At 38.9% G+C, this 5,055-nt stretch overlaps 1 pseudogene; it reads left to right on the top strand.

Moving 5' to 3' along the window:
• The first annotated feature begins 3,824 nt into the window (after positions 1 to 3,824).
• Positions 3,825 to 4,754, top strand: LOC127186357 (vomeronasal type-1 receptor 4-like; annotated as a pseudogene).
• The last annotated feature ends 301 nt before the right edge of the window (positions 4,755 to 5,055 follow it).

Genomic DNA, 5,055 nt, shown 5'->3' with positions numbered 1-5,055 from the left:
TGCTACAAGGGGACCCAGAAGGCTGTGGATACTTTGGCCTGTCCCAACGCACATTCAGAGACCCAGGAAGATTACAGGACCCATAGTACAGGGGAGCTGGGGATCACTGGCTCTGAGAGAACCAAACTACAGGGCTACCTCCAGCCATCCAGACCAGTGAAGCATCAGAGCTTCTGGCCTAGGGAAATCGTGAGAAAACGGGTGAATCTATCCTCAGACTCCCTCCACCCAACTCTGGAAGCTACCTGCCCAAAATAGAGATGGCAAGATGCCTAAAGGACAGCATCAAAACAATATAGCATCTCCAGATCCCAGCTATCCCAAAGAAAACAACTCAGAGAACTCAAACACAATGGAAATACAAGAAAATGACCTCAAATCCTTATTAATGAAGATGATAATGGAGGAAACAAATAAAATTCATAATCAAATGCAGTAAGATGCAGCCAAACAAGCGGAAGACATAAAAGAGGCCTATAGAGAGGTTCTGGAAAAATTCAGGAATTCAATAAAGCTGTTCAAGCTCTGAATGCCTATAAAGAGGCAATGGAAGAAACTCAGGAATGTACAATCAGATGAAATAAATCAATAAAACAGTTCAAGATCTGAAGATGAAAATGGATTCAATGATAAACACACAGACAGAAGAAAAACGGTAACATGAGAGCTCAGAGAAGGTGAGCAACACAGAGGCGAGCCTTTCTAACAGAATCCAAGAGATGAAAAAATGAATCTCAGGTCTAGAAGATATAGTCATAGATCTTGAAGCAATCATTAAAGAAAATGCAAAATATGGAAAAATCCTGACACAAAACATCCAAGAAATCAAGGACACTATGAAAAGAAGAAATCTGAGGATAATAGGCATTGAGGAAAGAGAAGATGTCAGACTTCAAGGCCCAGAAATTATTCTCAACAAAATCATAGAGGAAAACTTTCCCAATCTAAAGAAAGAGATGCCTATAAACATACAAGAGGACTACAGAACACCAAACAGAATTGACCAGAAAAGAAAAACTGCCCATCACATTATAATCAAAGCACAAAAACAAAGAAAAAATATAAAAAGCAGCAAGGAAAAAGGGCCAAATAACATTTAATGGCAAACCTATCAGAATTACACCCGACTTCTCAGCAGAGACCATAAAAGCCAGAAGGGCCTGGACAGAGATCCTGCAAACCCTAAGAGACCACAGATGCCAGGCCAGACTACTTTACCCAGTAAAACTATCAATAACCATTGATGGAGAAAACAAAATATTCCATGATAAAAGCAAATTCAAACAATACCTATCCACAAATCCAACTTTACAGAATGTACTAGAAGGAAAACTCCACCCCAAAGGGACAAGCTACAACACCATTGCAAAAACACAACCACACAAACGCTTTACTTGAACCAACATCAAAATTAAGACTCTTAACATCACTGGTAATTAATATATCTCAACATCAATGGTCTCAATTCTCCAATAAATAGACACAGACTAACTGAATGGATGCATAAACAAGAAGCAACATTCTTCTACATTCAAGAAACACATCTCACCCATAAAGATAGACATTACCTCAATGTAAAAGGCTGGAAAAAATATTCCAAGAAAATGGTCACAAGAAGAAAGCAGGCTTAGCCATTTTAATGTCCAACTTTCAACCAAAATTAATCAAAAGCAATGAGGAAAGACACTTCATACTGATCAAAGGTAAAGTCAACCAAGATGACATCACAATTCTGAACATCTATGCTACCAATACAAGGGCACCCACATTTGTAAAAGATCTATTAATGAAGCTTAAACCACACATCTATTCCCACACAATAATAGTGGGAGACTTCAATACCCCACTCTCACTGAAAGATATGTCATTGAAACAGAAACTAAACTGAGAAATAAGATCATTAACCAATGCCATGAATCAAATGGACCTAACAGATATCTACAGAACCTTTCACCCAAACAAAAAGGAATATACCTTCTTTTCTGCACTCTATGGTACCTTCTCCAAAATTGATCACATAGTATGTCACAAAGCAAGCATCAACAGATGAAAGAGGATTGAAATAATACCTTGTATCCTATCACATCACCATGGTCTTAGGCTGCACTTCAACAAAAACAGTAATAACAAAAGGCCTACTCCATAGTGTATATGTACCACATTTTCTTTATCCACTCTTCTACTGAGGGACACTTAGGCTGTTTTCATGTTCTGGCTATTATGAATAAGGCTGCTATGAACATGGTTGAGCAAATTTTCTTGTTGTGTGCTGGAGCATCTTCTGGGTATATTCCAAGGAGTGGAATAGCTGGGTCTTGAGGAAGCCCTATTCCCATTTTTCTGAGATAGCACCAGATAGATTTCCAAAGTGGCTGTACTAGTTTGCATCCCCACCAGCAATGAAGGAGTGTTCCTCTCTCCCCACATCCTCGCCAGCATGTGGTGTCGCTTGAATTTTTGATCTTAGCCATTCTGATGGGTGTAAGATAGAATCTCAGAGTTGTTTTGATTTGCATTTCCCTGATGACTAAGGAGGTTGAGCATTTCTTTAAACTACTCAGCTATTAAAAACAAGGAATTCCCGAAATTTGTGGATAAATGGATTGAGCTAGAAATGATCATAATGAGTGAGTTAACCCAGAAGCAGAAAGAATCAAATGGTATATACTCACTTATATCTGCATACTAGCCCAAGGGGCGTGTCCCACAAAAGCCTTCACTTACCAGGAAACTGGGACAGAGGGGAAGGCATCCTATTGGGACTCTAAATGAGAGACGCATGGGCGAATAGCAAAATAAAAGGATACAGAGGGTCCTAGAAATCTACAAGTAGAACAATATGATAGGCAGATTTGGGCCCAGGGGTCCCGCTCAAACTAAAGCACCAGCCAAGGACAATACAGGAGGTAAAATTTAAACCCCTTCCCAGATCTAGCCAATGGTCAGAATATTCTCCACAGTTGAGTGGAGAGTGTGATACGACTTTCTCACGTACTCTGGTGCCTCACATTTGACCATGTCCCCTGGAGGGGGAGACCTGGTGGCACTCAGAAGAAGGACAGCAAGTAGCCAAGAAGAGACTTGATACCCTATGAGAATATATAGGGGGATGTAATCCCCCTCAGGAACAGTCATAGGGGAGGGGAATAATGGGAAAATGGGTGGGGGAGGAATGGGAGGAGACAAGGGATGGGATAAACATTGAGATGTAACAAGAATAAATTAATAATAATAATAAAAAAAAGATACACTAAAAAAAAAGGCCTACTCATACATGGAAACTAAGGGAGGAAGGAACTGAAAGATGACTATGGAGGGGCCTGTGATCAGGATGTAAAGTGAATTAAATTAAAAACAAATTTAAAAATTAAATAGTCTGTTGAAATTATTTAACTGTTCTTGTTATTCAGCATTCAGAGCAAATATCAATGAATTCAGAATGTCTTGCATCATGTTTGTCTTTATTACTATTTGTTTTATGATCATTTATTTATTATTCTCACTGGCCAACATCAAATCATCGTGAATGATTCATATCATATAAAACTTTTTATCTATTCTTCCATCATTATTTACATAATAAGTATTGAGCCATCTCACAGGAAAAACATGGAAAGTAGCCATTCTTACAAAGAAGTTCTGGAAAAAGTGTTTTTATTTGTCTCTTCTGACTTTGTACTCGGGAGTATAAAGGACCCTCTGCTTCAGTCTCTCAGTAGCTCCATGGATTGGTGGATTCTTCTTTCACCCCAAGCTGTAATCATTGGCAGTTATTCACTAAACCTGAGAAACTGTGTGGACATACTCTAAAGGAAATAGTGCTGAATCACAAAATGGACTTCTGGAATCTGGCAATCAACATTGTTTTCTTAACACAAATAACCACTGGAATTTTGGGAAATTTCTCTCTTATCTTCTACTATCTAGGTCTTTACTGCAGAGAATGCTCAGTAAAGACCACAGATTTGATTCTCATGCATATAATGGCAGCCAATGCCTTGACCATACTCTCTACAGGAGTTCCCCACACAATGGCAGTTTGGGGATGAAAGCAGTTCTTCAATGTTGTTGGATGCAAGTTCATATTGTACATTCAGTGAATTTCCAGGACTGTGTCCATTGGAACCACGTGTCTCTTGAGTGTCTTCCAGGCGATGAAAATCAATCATAGGAAATTGTATTGGACAGATCATAAAGTCAAAGCTGAGAAGTACATTGCATGCTGCATATTTATTATCTTGGTCATGTACTTGTTGATAAATTTCATTTTCTTTGTGTACACATTTAGCAAAAGAAATGCCAAAAATGTGACAAGAAAGCAAGATTTTGAGTACTGTTCCATTGTAGGGCATGATGATATTAATGACTCCCTCTATGCAGCATTGGTAATGTGTCCTGAAGTCTTCATTTCTGGGCTCATTGCGTGGTCCAGTGGCTCCATGATTGTCCCGATGTTCAGACACAAACAGGTGGTTCAACACATCCGCAGCACTCATAATTTTAGCAGAACTTCCCCTGAGTCCAGAGCTACCCGGAACATCTTGTCCCTGGTGTCTACCTTTCTGTGCTTTTATACTCTATCCTCCTTCTCAAGAGGTTGCATTACTCTGTTGCCTGAACACAACTGGTGGCTAGTGAAAATCACTCCCTTCATTTCTCTTTGTTTTCCATCTTTTGGGCCTTTTGTTCTTATGAATCATTACTCTGTTATGTCCAGACTCAGTTTGTTCTGGATAAGGAACAACCCTTCTTAATCATATTTTAATTATTTAAGTGATATATTTTGCCTGGTATCCACTGGTTAATTCACACACTATCCTCAAAACGCCAATACAGTGACTTAAATAGGTAGGTGACACTTTGTCTTTGAAAGGTTAGAAAGGTGACCATACAAATTTTTCTGCTTATTGGATTAGCAAACGACAAAACCTGAGATATTATTTGAGTCTTCTTTCTCTTAAATTGCAGCTGTGAGAGTCTTTTCTTTGCCCAAATGATAAGCGAATGGATCAACAACTCTGTCAATAATTCTAAACTTCCTGTGGAGTTCATCCA

The sequence above is a fragment of the Acomys russatus genome, unplaced genomic scaffold (assembly GCF_903995435.1).
Source record: "Acomys russatus unplaced genomic scaffold, mAcoRus1.1, whole genome shotgun sequence".
Lineage (NCBI taxonomy): Eukaryota > Metazoa > Chordata > Mammalia > Rodentia > Muridae > Acomys > Acomys russatus.
This window is presented reverse-complemented; position numbering and strand designations above follow the sequence as displayed.